At 45.5% G+C, this 15,417-nt stretch overlaps 1 protein-coding gene across 2 annotated transcripts in view; it reads right to left on the reverse strand.

Moving 5' to 3' along the window:
* The window catches only part of EYA2 (EYA transcriptional coactivator and phosphatase 2), a 256,555-nt gene that overhangs the window by 174,115 nt on the left and 67,023 nt on the right, over window positions 1-15,417 (reverse strand). The gene's annotated exons all lie outside the window — the stretch shown is intronic.

The raw sequence follows: 15,417 nt of genomic DNA on the forward strand, positions 1-15,417 counted from the left end.
ATCTGCTATCATCGCTTTAATGGAACACAACATACGGACTGGTGGCAAAGTGGCTACAAACTCAGATTCCATCGTGGAAAGGTCACGGGTTCCGATTTCAGTTTCGCTCTTCACTGCCTTTAGAAAGTTACCAAACTGCTCTAAGTCAAAAGCTTTCTCGTCTGGACAAGGGGATTCTCAAAGTACCTCCCCGAAGAGGTCACGGTGAGTATGAAAAGCGATGGTCCCCGTAAGGAAAGGCCTTAGTAGGTAGTAATCTAAATGTCCATTCAGTCCCAGAGGAAGAGTGATGATGCAGGTAGTGTGTGGTCCGACAGCAGAATGTGATACAGCGGTGAAAAAGACGTAACGCACTACTCCACACAGCGCGACGGACAGACCGACAAAGTACTGAGCAAAGAGGCAGAAGGGTACCCAAAATATGATATTTCTAGGAAGTGCAAAATATACAAATCAATACTAGCAGCGTCTGGGGGGCTCAGTCGGTTGAGCGTCCGACTTTGGCTCAGGTCATGATCTCACGGTCTGTGAGTTCGAGCCCCGCGTCAGGCTCAGTGCTGACAGCTCAGAGCCTGGAGCCTGCTTCCAATTCTGTGTCTCCCCCTCTCTCTCTCTACTTCTCCCCCGATCATGTTCTCTCTCTCTCTCTCTCTCAAAAATAAATAAACATTAAAAAGAATACAAACCAATACTATATACCGTTTAGGGATATACACACATGCAATACACAGATAACAGTACGTATGGGATGAAAAACATTTCCGAGAATGAGTAACTCAGGGGATGGCAGGGGGATGCCATTTGGGACGTGGTACCCCGAGGGCCTCCAGTGAGTTCGTAACATTTTGGTTCAGGGCTCGACACAAATTATGGCCCTTCCAAATCCAGCCCATCTTTTCCTGTGGCCCAGGGGCTCAGAATGGCTTTCACATTTTTAAACGGTTTGAAAACCAATCAAAAGCAGGATCACATTTCGTGACCTGTGAAGCTCACAGTGTCCGTAAGTAAAGTCTTCTTGGAACCCAGCCCTGCTCGTTGGTTGACTGTACTGTCCAAGGCTATGCTCACGCCGCACCTTCTGAGGACGGCAGGAGTGATAGGGACCTGCAAAGCTGAAAATATTTAAGAACCTTGCAGGAAAAGCTGGCCAACCCGGTTTTAGTTTGTAAGCAGGGGTTTGGACCTACCACTGCTATGTGGCTATTACACATCCTCGCGTGCCCGAAACGCTTAATAACTATAAAAAAAGAACAAAGCAGCCACTTATCCCAGGACGTGCACATAGGAAGTACTTTACATACACTTTTTAATCTGGCGAGAGGATTCCACACAAACAAGCTTCTAGAGTTTGTACCTTTATGTTCGCTGATAAACATCTGCCTGACGGGGAAAGGAGCAGTACTGTGACTTCTGGCCTCAGTCACAGGGCTTGTTTATTTTATTGAGTGCTCCTGTCGTCCTCAGGAGCTCAGAGCAGGAATGTGCTTGGGAGTTCTAACGCTGGGGCAGAGTACTGCCAGGAAAGCTTTTGGCACGTTCACCTTGGACTTTTGCCTCACGTGGTCAAGCCAACATGGAAATCACCTTTATTTCCCCCACAGCACCTGACACAGGATCGTGTTCATTCTGTCATCCTAGTAACATCTGAAGGACGGGAGGGGAAAAAAAAGATGGAAGGGACTTGGAAGGAGAGAGACCGGGGCGGGGGGGGGGGGGGGTGGGGGGAATCTATAATTGAGTGATTAGTTTCTCCAAACAGATTTTTATTGCATTATTTTATTCTATATGTTTATTTGTTTATTTAGAGACAGGGACAGCGTGAGTGGGGAGGGGCAGAGAGAGAGGGAGAAGGGAGAGAATCCAGGCAGGCTCTGCACTGTCAGCACAGAGCCTGACGTGGGGTTCCAATTCACGCAACTGTGAGATCGTGACCTGAGCCGAAACCGAGAGTAGGACGCTCAACCGACTGAGCCACCTGGGCGGCCCCTTCAAACAAGATTTTTAAAAATTTCCCGTTTAGTCTCATTTTTCCACCCCACCCGAGACAATGACTCTAATGAATGAAATATGTAAATATGTCTCCTTATAAATGATGCTCTATGGGGCACCTGGGTGGCTCAGTCGGTTAAGTGTCCAACTTCATCTCCAGTCGTGATCTCGCAGTTCATGGGTTCGAGCCCCGGGTCGGGCTCTGTGCTGACAGCTCGGAGCCTGGAGCCTGCTTCGGATTCCGTGTCTCCCTCTCTCTCTGCCCCTCCCCCACTCACACTCTGTCTCTCTCTGTCTCTCAAAAATGAATAAACATTAAAACATTTCTTATCAATGACACCGTATTGTTTTACGCGTGAATTGGGTTTTAATTTACATGGATAGTGCTGTACAGGAGATCTCTTCTTGTTTATTGGGCTTTTTCTCTCCAGTCTGCACTGTGATTTTATAATGGGTACCCACTGCTGAATAGTTATCAAGCATAATTATAGTTAGAATTCCATACTGTGTATTCACTCTACTGTATTTACGAATTGCCCTAGTGATAAACATCCAGGAGCGTTCGTCTCTCGGCTACCTAGAAATAATGCTGCAACGAACATCTTCGTTAAAAAAGTATATATATATACCTAGGGACGCCTGGCTGGCTCAGTCAGAGGAGCACGTGGCCCTTGATCTTGGGGTTGTGAATTTGAGCCCCACGTTGGGTGTAGAGATTACTCAAATAAATAAAAATTTAAAAATATGTATCTAAAACATGTATCTCTATATGTGTTTACACACACACATTCTTAAAACATATACATATGTGTGTATATATATATATATTCAAGGATGATATCTGTCATTGGGTGTATTGGTCCTCATAATTTCTGTGCTAATCTAGATTCCCACCAGAAGTGCATCAGTGTTCTAGTTTCATAAATTCTTGCTAACACGGAGCATTGTCCAACTTCCTACTTTTTGTCAAACTAATGGGTGGGAAGCGATAGCACAGTTGTTTGAATTCGTATTTCTACGATTACTAGTGCATTTGAGCACAGAGTTACGTAACTGTGGGACACGTGAGTTTCTGGGAACTGTCTATTCGTATGTTTTATCCTTGCTCACTTTTCTATTGGGTTTTCTTTTCTTTCCTTTCTTTTTTTTTTTTTTTTAAAGTTTATTTATTTATTTTGAGAGAGAGAGAGAGAGACAGAGCCTGAGCAGGAGAGAGGACAGAGACAGAGAATCCCAAGCAGGCTCCACACTGCCAGTGCAGAGCCTGATGCAGGGCTTGACCCCACAAACTGTAAGATCATGACCTGAGCTGAGATCAAGAGTCGGATGCTAAACCAACTGAGCCACCCAGGTGCCCCTACTGGGTTTTCTTTTTATCTTTTCTTGATGATTTGCTGGAGTGCCTTGTAGAGTCTATGTATTCGTTTATTGCTAGTGTTAGATGCTGTAAATTTCTTTTCTTACCTTTTCATTTGTCTGTTTTCTTTATTTACAGTGTCTTGCAGAACAAAAAATTTATATACTTGCCCAATAATTTATTTTTAGGTGTGAAAATTGTTTCCGTAACTCTAGGATATTAAAATGTGTCTACATTTTAATTTGTCTGCATTTCTATTTTCACTTAGAATTTTAAAAGATGCTCCAATCTTTAATTCATCTGGAATTCTCCTTTTAATATGGTTTAGTCATCCAATCTTAAGTCATCTTAAGTCATCCAATAATCCTTTATGGGATCAAAGTGATTCACCTCTAGTATCATTGGCTGGCAGAAGAAAAGCAACTTTTCTTTTGGCGAAGGTCTTACCTTCCAGGGTTTCCACAATTTTTCACATACAATGTTTAGCACTTAATAAAAATTATCAGCCATGCAAGGAGACAAGACAAAATGATCAGGAACCAAGACAAAAAACAAACCCACAATAAGATTCAGATATTGGAGCTGTCAAACTTGGGACTCCCTGCCCACCTTGATAATATGATCAAGAAACAAGGTTTAAATGGAGAATGCTACTTTAGATCGAGAGTATTTTTAAAAATCCAAACGAGAATTTGAAAACCAAAAAATACAGTCATTGAAATTCAGAGCTCAATACAGCAGTTGAACAACAGATTTGATGTAGCAAAAGAAAAGATTAATGAACTGGAAGATAAGTCAGTACATAAATCTCAGAAAGAGGGCCGGAAAGGAAAATAGATTTTAAAAAAGCATAAAAGAAACATGGGACGTGGAGAAAAGGTCTAACATACATGTAATAGGGGCCACAGAACGATAGAAGAGAGAGAACAAATCAGAAACAGTATTTAACAAGACACTGACAGAAAACCTTTCAAGACTGATAAAGACATCAAGCCAATGCCATCAAGAAGTTCTGCAAATCCAAAGTAAAATAAACACAGAGGAAAACACTCCAGGGCGTATGACAGTCAAACTGTACACATGAGAATATATTCTCTTAAAAGCAGACAGAGAGTGAATAAAAGGCAAATGATCTTTAAAGAAGGAATTGTAAGACTTCTCTGCAAGTAGGATGGGAACCAAAAAAACAATGGAGGTTCATCTGCTGATGCAGAATTCTAGGCCAGCAGGAAAGCCTTCAAAACTAAAGACAAAAACTAACCAAACCCAAAATAAGATTATTTGCCACTAGTGGATGTGCAATGAATGGTCTGGAAGCATGAAAATTCAGCAAAGGGTGAAGAACAACACAAAAGGATAAGTACGTAAGTTAGAGGGGGATAAATGAAGTTTATATGTTCTAAGGACATTGCGTTTTTTCTACACTGATTTATAGTAAACTTTAAGATTTACAAAGGATGCATGTTACAATCTTTAGGGTAACTACTCAGAATAATAATAAAAAATGTATACTAACAAGCTAATAGAAGAAAAATGGACTAATAAAAATACTTAACCCAAAAGAAAGGAAGAAAGTAGAGAAAAAGAAACAAAGAAGAGAAGGGATAGAAAAAAAAAAAGAGATCTAAACTCCAATTTATCAGTAATTAAATACTTAATGTCCATTTCACTTACAGAATAAATACTCCCACTAAAAAAATATTACAAGACTGGATTATAGAAGTGACTACCGGCTTTGGGGCACCGGGGTGGCTCAGCTGGTTAAACACCCGACTCTTGATTTGAGCTCTGGTTATGATTTCATGGTTCATGGGATCAAGCCCTCTGTCAGGCTCTGGGCTGAGAACACAGAGCCTGCTTGGGATTCTCTCTCTGCCTCTCTCTCTGCCCCTCCCCTGCTTGTGTGCACATGCATGCAGGGGCTCTCTCTCCTTCTCTCTCTCAAAATAAATAACTAAACATTAAAAAAATGAACTACAGGCTTATTACAAGATACCCGTTTTAAATATAAAAACACACAAAGACTCAGAGCAAAGAACTGTAAAAATTCACACAAGGCAAACACCAGATAAAAGAAAGCTGACATAGTTTCAAATAGATTTGCAAATAAAAACCATTACTACAGATTTAGAGGAACATACTGTAATGATAAAAGAATGAAGATATAACAATCAGGAAGTTTGCCTTTCCCAAAACTCATCTGCATGGTATTGACTCCAAAAGGGAATAAAGAGTCTAGGTCTTTGTTGGGTAATTTAAGATCTAAACTTCAAACCTACCTACAGCAATTCAAACACGTCCTCCTTTGGAGGAAAATAAATAAATATCACTAACAAAGCCAAAGTAATAGGAATACCAGTGCTCACAAAGAAAACAGAACCCTGATTTAGGAACCTGACAATTATTCTTTCGTGCTGCCAGCGAGAGCTTAATGGGTACTGCGATTTTACAGAAGCAAACAATTAACCACAAGTATAGCAGTTATGAGCAGTGCAGTGAAAAACACCCTTTCGAAAATTCTAATCCCAGCTCCCATTTCCCAAGCTCCTATCCCCTGGCAGGCAGTCTTCCCCATCACTTTCCCATTTACCTCCTGGAATTCTATCAATCATCCTGGGAGACAGAACTGTCCGCCCCCTACTTCCCAACAGGACAACTAAACATAGATTTAGGTCTGAGCACAACATAAAGCACCAAGGAAACATGATCATTCCTGTTGGGTGAACTTACCCTGCTCTGCCATTAGAAGCTTTTAAAATTTCAGCACATGGTGAGTTTTGGATTTGGGTTTTATGGGTCATATTGTTTTATTATTGAATTACATGCGAACGGGGGCGCCTGGGTGGCTCAGTCGGTTGAGCGTCTGTCTTCGGCTCAGGTCACAATCTCGCAGTTCGTGGGTTCGAGCCCCGCATCGGGCTCTGTGCCGACAGCTCGGAGCCTTGGAGCCTGCTTCGGATTCTGTGTCTCCCTCTCTCCCTGCCCCTCCCCCGCGCATGCTCGGTCTCTCTCAAAAATAAATTTGAAAAAAAGAAAAAAAGAATTACGTGGGGACAGCAGAGGCGGGAGGCTGATCTCTTTTTGGTGTTTTGAGGTCTCCGAAGCTCTTAGCCTGGCCCTGATTATAGTGCTCATTTTACAAATAACAGAAATAAAAATTAACACTTGAAAAGCATTTAGTCCGGGCCAAGAGCTCTTTGCCTATATCGCCTCATTTAATCCTATGAGGTGGGCAGAGATGAAGAGACTGAGGTTCAGAGAGTGACCTGCTAGAACCAGGATTCACAACCAGGGGGGCTGGCCCTGGGGTCTGTGCATTTTCTTTTAATTAATTAATTACTGGAGTACAGTTTACGTACAATGCCGTATTGGTTTCAGGTACACAACATAGTGATTTGACAATTCTACATGTTACTCAGCGCTCCCGAGGACAAGTGTGGTCACCATCTGTCACCATAAGATATTACAATATTATGGACTATATTTCCTATTCTTTACTTTTCATCCCCGCGACTTATTTCTGTTACAACTGCAAGTGTGCATCTCTTAATCCCCTTTACCTATTTTGCCCAGCCCCCCACCCACCTCCCCTCTGGCAGCCACATTTGTTCCCTGTATTTAAGATCTGTTTGTTTTGTTTTTTAGATTTTACGTATACGTGAAATCAGACGTTATTGGTCTTTCCCTGTCCAAGTTATTTCCCTTAACGTAATACCCTCTAGGTCCGTCCACGGCAAGAATGGCAACATTTCATTCTTTTTTATGGTTGGGTGATACTCTATTGTGTATCTATTTCACATCTTCTTTATCCGTTCATCTGGTGTGAGGTGATATCTAACTGACTCTGAAGCACTGGGTGGTATGAATACTTCAACAATATTAATTCTTCCAGTCCATGAGTATGGTATATCTTTCCATTGTGTCATCTTTAATTACTTTCATCAACGTCTTATAGTCTTCAGAGTATAGGTCTTTCACCTCCTTTGCTAAATTTATTCCTAGGTATTTTATTCCTTTGGTGCAACTGTAAATGGGACTGTTTTTAAATTTTTTCTTTCTGCTACTTTGTTGTTCGTGTATAGAAACACAGCAGGTTTCTGCATATCAATTTTGTATCCTGCAACTTTACTGAATTCGTTGATGAGTTCTAATGGTTTTTTGGTGGACTCTCCTGGTTTTCTTCATGTACACTCTCATGTCAACTGCAAAAGTAAAGTTTTACTTCTTTCTTCCAATTTGGACGCTTTTTAGTTCTTTTTCTTGTCTGACGGCTATGGCTAGGATTTCTAGTACGAAGCTGAATCAAAGTGGTGGTCGTGGACATCCTCGTCTTGTTCCTGATCTTAGAGGAAAAGCTTTCGGTTTTTCACCACTGAACAAGATGTTAGCTGTGGGTTTTTCAATAAAGGCTGTGGTCTTTATTATGTCGAGGTATGTTCCCTCTAATCCTACTCTGTTGAGAGTTTTGATCACGAGCAGATGTTGAATTTTGCCAAATGCTTTTCTTCTGCATCTCCTGAGATGATTATATAGTTTTTATCCTTCCGTTTGTTGGTGTGACGTATCACATTGATTGATTTGTGAATACCGAACCCTTGCATCCCTAGATTAAATCCTGCTTGATTGTGATGAATGATACTTTTAACATATTCCTGAGTTTGAGTTGCTAATATTTTGTTGAGGATTTCTGCATCCATGTTCAACGAGGGACAGTAGAACTGGAAGTAAAACTGGGTCAAAAACTGAACCCAAGGCCCAACCAACTCCAATATCTACAAAGTCACCTGGTCAGAGCTCTGGTTCTGTCATCGGCTATGTGGGTTCGAATTCCAGCTATGTGTCGTACCAGCTGTATGACCTTGGGCAAGTCATTTAACTTCTCTGAGCCTCATCCACAAGTATGGAGAAAATAACAGCACCTTCCCTGGCAGGTTACGTGCAGATTAAGTTAGAGAAGGCATCCACCCAGACAAAAGACACAGTTAGTTTCATTCCAGGTAGATACTAGGAACTGTCATGAGGGTCATCTCGAAACCACTGATTCCTACTGTAGTTTGATGGGCAGAGTTGAATTCTCTTGCAGTTTGTGGGGAGGCTTCCCTCACATTCTCCCCCTTCTCCCCTGCTCATGATGACCTGAAACAGGAGACCAGCTTATTCTCCTTGCAGGGGAGGGAAGAGAGAAATCAGACAGCCTTCACACAGCCCTGGGGAGGAGAAAGACTTAGCTTCTCTTTCGTGAAGGCAGGAGAAGGAAGCAAAGGCATGCGATTCATTTAAAAAAAAATCCCCCCCTTTTGCACTGTTGCAAAACCCCGATACCCCTGCTGCTTCGGAGCCAGGCCAAGAGGAGCAGGAAGAAAGAGGCATTCGAAAGCCCCCGCCCTCTGGCCTTCTCTGTGGCCTGCTGCCGCCAGCGGCTTGCACCATTTGTTACCCCTGTCACCACCCCTGTCCCTGGGGACTGAGAAGCACTGGGGGAGCACGGGGCTGCTGGAAGGGCCCAAGAGATGACAGCTGGAGGGTGGGGGGTAGGGGCGACTTCAAAGGCTGTGAGGGATCAAAAGCAGATGGGGGGCCCCGGGCGGGTGGGTGGCTCACCTTTCCACACCCCCCGAGTGCCCCGACTACCTTGGCTGAGAACAGTGGACCTGCCTGCTGGCTGGAGAGGACAGATGGCCAGTCGGCCAAGGGGACTTCAGAGAGGGCCGATCCCCAGCATCTTTCAAGGGCTTAGAAATCCCAACCTGCCGACAGCAATCACAGGCTTCTGGGTAGACAACAGCTGTGGCCCAAACCTGGATGTTTCTGGAGGTCTCCACCACCGTTTGATTTCATTCCGAATCCATCTGCTGATCGCCCACGCGGCTCTGCCCCAGTCTCCCCCATCTGGGGGGCCGGGCGGGGGGGCTGCGCGGCTCATACCAGAAGCCCAGGACTGTCCCCGCTCCTCACTCTCCTTGAGCCCTCACATCCAATCCATCAGTAGGTATCGTTAGGTTCCACCTTGGAAACATCCATGGAATGCACGGACTGCTCTCCACCTCCACAGGCATCGCCGGCCCCAAGCCACCACCGTCTCTGCCCTGGACAGCCACCACACCCTCCGTGCCCGTCTCCCTGAGACCACCCTGGCCTCCCTCCAGTTTGCCCTCTGGGCAGCGGCCTCAGGGGCTTCCGACAACACAAATCCGAACCTGCCTCCCTCACCACACCCTCGCTTCTAACTTCTGGTTGTTTTCAGAATGTGGCCGATTTCTGAACACAGCCTTGATCCGGCTTCCCGGTGAGGGAGGTCTCCTTCCAGCACACTGGCCTTTCTCTCCCTCCACGCTCCCTCCTGTCACAAGGCCTTAGCACATGCTGTTCCCTCTGCCCGGAACACCATTCCCTCTCGCTCGCCCTTCAGGGGTCTCAGCTACCATGATCCCCGGAGGCTCCCTCGGGAGGACCCAGGCCCTATGGCAGCCTCCACAGGCCCGTGTCCCTCCCTACACATCAGTCATCCAATTTTTGGGTGGGTGCTGGGCTGTTACTTAACTTCCATCCGTCTTCCTTACCAGACTGTGTACTTACTCCCAGACAGCCAGGATTTTGTGTATTTTATCCACCATTACATTCCCCAAATCCCCTGCAGGTCCTGGCCTTTGACAGCTGTTTAATAAACATTTCTTGTATCGTGAACGACCTGCTGTATGATAACTGTGTTCATCCAACCAGCATTAACTGAGTGGGTACTATTTACTATTTGTGCCCAACACTGCCGGTCACTGCCACCGTCACTCCCCTGGACGCTGCCCTCATTTACGTTACCCGCCGGGCCCCTCTAGGTACTGAGTTCGAGACTCTGGGTTTACTCTTCTTTTCAGCATTAGGCCTACATACAGTAGGACGTGGTCAGAAGCACACGGGATGCTGGATGCTACCGCCCCCTAGTCCCTCCCAGAAGGGAGAAGTGGCCCCAAAGCTCCTGTCCCAACGACACGAGGTGTTTGTGAACTCCACTTCTCAGGCTGTTAAGCTCCGCCCGTCTGTCATGCCCTTGGCGGTCCTGCTTGCCCCAGTTTCACTGAGCTACAATGAACATACTATATAAGTTAAAGGTATACAACGAGATGATCTGATAACAGGCACGCACTGCAACGCGATTCTGGCGGTCCTGCTTTGAGATTCAAAAGCAGGAGGAGAAAGTGGAACTGTCCAGAGCCGTAGCTCTGGAAGCTCATGGAAGCTCGTGGAAGAGGAGCTGGGGCAGGGCGGGAGCAGCGGGGTCCTGGCATTTTGACCCGGTGGGTCGTGTGGCAATAGCACGTCTTCTTTCTTTGGGGGAACTGCCTGCCTCTTCCGGACTCTCCATGGGGCTTGGGTGGGGATGACCCTACTAATAGGCCTTGAGCCCGGCAATTAGCATCTCCTACCCCTCAGTCTACAGCGACTGGCTCAGGGATGTTGGTCACATGAGCCAGTGGGGCCAATGAGAGGCCCAGGAGGGGCTTCTGGAGAAGAGATGCTCCTTCCCACTGGACATGAGCCTTGGGAGGTGTCTACCTACAGCCAGTGGCAGTGCGGGTCCACAAACGACCTTTGAGTAGCACAGCCTGAGAAGACTGACCCCCGTTCTGGGACACGCGCATCACATCCTCAGCGTTCAGTGTGGAAGGTAGAATAGGAACAAACTGTAGGTTTAGTCGGTGAAATTTGGGAGCTGCTGTCTCTGTGGCCAACTTCAACATCCATGGGGGAAGACCCCATGTGCTACCCTGGTGAGGGGACAACCCCCTCCTCCTGTCCACGTCTCCATCCCCCAGCCTGTCTCCCTTATACTGGGGAAGGTGTCACTTAAGAAAAGTTGCGGGGGCAAGGGTGAGGAGACCTAGGGAACCTTCTCCCCAAACAAGGCACTGTCAGTCTCCTTTGCAAAGGCTAGAGAGAAGGCAGATGAAGGAGGGCACAGTGGATGCTACATTCACTCACTGATTCTTTCTTTCACGGAGTCAGGCTGTCAATCATTCAGACCCAACAACTGACTAGACTGCACATCAAAAAAGAAAGGTGACTACTCATTCGGTAATTGAGCTCACATTGTTGTTGATGGTGGGTTTTCAACGTTTTTTTTTTTTTATTTTTTTATTTTTGGGACAGAGAGAGACAGAGCATGAACAGGGGAGGGGCAGAGAGAGAGGGAGACACAGAATCGGAAACAGGCTCCAGGCTCCGAGCCATCAGCCCAGAGCCTGACGCGGGGCTCGAACTCACGGACTGCGAGATCGTGACCTGGCTGAAGTCGGACGCTTAACCGACTGCGCCACCCAGGCGCCCCGGTGGTGGGTTTTTTTGGAAGGCCAGTAACTGTTCTAGGCACTGGGGATCCAGTGTTGAGTCATACAAGTTCCCTGCTCTCACGGAGTCGACATTCTAGAGCGGGATCTGCATCCCGTCTCAGGTGGAACTCATCAATGGGTGGCCCCAGATGGCTGGCATATGGATAGCATAGTTGCAGAGATGTGTCTCCTCTTGCTGAGAAAGTAACTGTATTACCTTCTCTTTCATAAGATAAAAATTTAACTACCCAGGTAATATCTCAAAACATTTGTCAATACATTTTTATTTATTTATTTAAAAAAATTTTTTTAACGTTTATTTATTTTTGAGACAGAGAGAGACAGAGCATGAACGGGGGAGGGTCAGAGAGAGAGGGAGACACAGAATCTGAAACAGGCTCCAGGCTCTGAGCTGTCAGCACAGAGCCCGACGCGGGGCTCGAACTCACGGACCGCGAGATCATGACCTGAGCCGAAGTCGGCCGCTTAACCGACTGAACCACCCAGGTGCCCCTGTCAATACTTTTTAAAATTTCAAGTAAAATTAAAATTGCCTTTGGCCATGATCCCCCACCAAGACTATCCTCTTGTTCTAGTCATAAACACACACAAACACCCACACCCGCGTATATCCTTAAAAACGCACAGTATTGTTTTGTCAATGCCACAGATCTGTGCATCCTGTTCCAGGACTCACTTTAATAATAAAATAGCTTGATGTCCATTCATGTCACAACGCAGAGATCTAACCTATTCTTTTTAACTGCAGCATACGATTCCCAGACAGGCCTACACCACGGTTATTCTGGCCAGAGTCCCCAGGTGTCCTGAGTTTTGTTATTGTGACTAAATGCCACGCTGCCTGGGACAGGCCTTCCTGGGGACATGTGCATGTAGTTCTCTGGGAGTGATACCCCGAAGTAAAACTGCTGGGTCTACCTTTAAAACTGTAAAGGACATCTGCAAACTGCCCCTCGGAGGGGCTGATCTAGCTCATGTTCCCAATGGCCACATCTCAGTTTCACACCTTGCAGGGTTTCTACTCCCTGATCTAAAAGCTTTTTGCCCAAAACTCTCTTGGGAAGACATCAGCCATTTCACAAACGTGTCCGACCAGCACCATCGTCCAGCCAAGCAGGTGAAGTTCTAGGGACCCGTGTGTCAGAAAGGAAAACCAGCCTGGGTCTGGAATCTCAGTCCCAGGAAATGCTCTCTCACTCATGCTCGATCAAGTCTCAATCTTTTGAACGCGGTGCAGAATAAAAATGGGTGATGGGATAGTTTTACTGTGCTTCCCTCATTCCTGACAGTGTGTGAAAACAAGGGGCCATTGTTTTGGGAATCCAGCTTTTCTATCCATGGGATTTGGTTTTTTGGTTGTTTTTCTTTTCTTTCTTTTTCTTTTTTTTTAGCTTTTTATTTTGAGATCATTATAGATTTACAAGAAGTTGCCAAAAATAGTACAGAGAGGTCCTGGGTACCCTTCACTCAATCTTCCCCAGGTGATTACATCTTATATAACTATTAGTACAATATCAAATATAGGAAATTGACATTGGTGCTGTGTGTGTGTGTGTGTGTGTGTGTGTGTGTGCACCTCGGTGTCACTTTCTCACACATGTAGATGCACGTAACCACCACAGCAACGAAGACAGTGGACTATTCCATCACCACAAAGTTCTCAACTTGTGCCTTCGCAGGCATGCCTGCCCCCATCTCCTGGACCCCCAGGCACCCCTACCCCCTGGCAACCACTAATCCGTTTTCCATCTCTGAAATGTCCTTTTGAGAATGTTATAAATGGAAGCATACGTTGTAGGACTTCTTGAGATTGGCTTTTTTGTTTGCTTGTGTGTTAACATGACTCAAGTTCAGATGACTGCGTTTTATAACGCGTTTTCCAATATTTACTAGGCCCACAAGGGACAACCTTCAAAAAAGCACCCAATGTGCGGTGACAGGCGGAGACAGGACCACACACGTTCTGCAGATTTGGGGTTGGGTTCAGCAAAGCCCTCAAGCAAAATGCAAAACTTTATAGAATATTTCTCATGCGGAGCCATAAAAAAAAAAAAAAAAAAAAAAAGCCCCAACCCACAACCAACAAAACAAGGCACAGAGTAAAATACCATAGACTCTCACTGTAAGAGAAGGCCTGCCCTTGCCAGTGATGGCTGGAGAATGTCAAGTACCTGGAGGCCACAGGGAGCCCTGGGGCCCCCCACCGAGAGCCAGGCAGCAGGCGAGGGGCAGAATTCCCTCAGCTGCGAAGACATTTTGCTTTGAGGGTACGGTCCTTGCCCCCTCATTAGATACCACATGGCTGTTCCTCTCCCTCTGTTCACCCAGTCACAGGACATCACAACGTAGGACCCATTTTACAGCTTGCACAGACTCCTTCTGCTCAGACTCCTTCTGACAGAGGAGGGCGTTTTAATTTGAGTGAAGGGGATGGGGCGCCCGGGGGGCTCAAGTCGGTTGAGCGTCCGACTTCGGCTCAGGTCACGATCTCACGGTCCGTGAGTTCAAGCCCCGCGTCGGGCTCTGTGCCGACAGCTCAGAGCCTGGAGCCTGTTTCAGATTCTGTGTCTCCCTCTCTCTGACTCTCCCCCATTCATGCTCTGTCTCTCTCTGTCTCAAAAATAAATAAACATTAACAGAAATGTAAAAACACTGGAGAAAGGATAAGAGACACTGAAATCCTTGTTTGTGCCCCCATGAAGCTGACATATAGTAACAGTTCACATGCTTTCTAAAAGCCAGTCACTGTTTTGAGTGCTTTTTGTGTTTGAGCTCCCTTAACTTCCCCAATAACCCTGGTGAGATTGGCTGAACGAAGATCCCATTTCATAGACGAGAAGAGCAAAAACAAGACGTTTAAGTCACTTGCCTGAAATCAACTGTAAGAGGCAGCGACAGACTTAAAACCAGGAAGTCTGACTCTGAATGTTCTGTTCTCCTGCCATCTGCCACGGAGAGCAGCAGATGTCTTAACATTAATCTTTCCTAATGACTGGTCTCTAATTACATCGTCACCCTGAAAGGGAATGGGCTGTGCACTGATTTATAAGGTTTTTTTTTAACGTTTTTCTTCTTGTTTTGAGGTTGGCTCAATTTTATCAATTTCATAGAGCGAGGTTTCTTTTCTCCTTTTTTGGTGAGATGGTTTCATGGTGAGGGTGAGAAGGCTTTTTTTTTTTTTTTTAAATGAAAAATCCCAAACATATGTAAAAGCAGACAGAATAGTAAAATAAATCACTGAGCACCTATCAGATTCAACAATTTTTGAGATTCTACCACACCTGTCTCTTCCAAGGTTTTGGATTTGTTTATTTTTCCCTTCGGTGACATCGGTAAAGCAAATTTTTTTTTTTTATTAAAAAAAATATATTTTTTTAACTTTTATTTATTTTTCAGACAGAGAGAGACACAGCATGAACGGGGGAGGGGCAGAGAGAGAGGGAAACACAGAATCGGAAGCAGGCTCCAGGCTCTGAGCCATCAGCCCAGAGCCTGACGCGGGGCTCGAACCTGCAGACTGCGAGATCGTGACCTGAGCCGAAGTCGGACGCTGAACCGACTGAGCCACCCAGGCGCCCCGGTAAAGCAAATTTGAACTTGAAGCCTCTTCTCTCTGCCATACTTCATTAAAGCGTTTGGACACTCTCTATGATCACATCTAACAAAATGCACAATAATTCTTTGTACCCTCTTGAATGCAGTTCGTACCCAATCTCCCCAGTGGTCTCC

Source organism: Panthera leo, chromosome A3 (genome assembly GCF_018350215.1).
Source record: "Panthera leo isolate Ple1 chromosome A3, P.leo_Ple1_pat1.1, whole genome shotgun sequence".
Classification (NCBI taxonomy): domain Eukaryota; kingdom Metazoa; phylum Chordata; class Mammalia; order Carnivora; family Felidae; genus Panthera; species Panthera leo.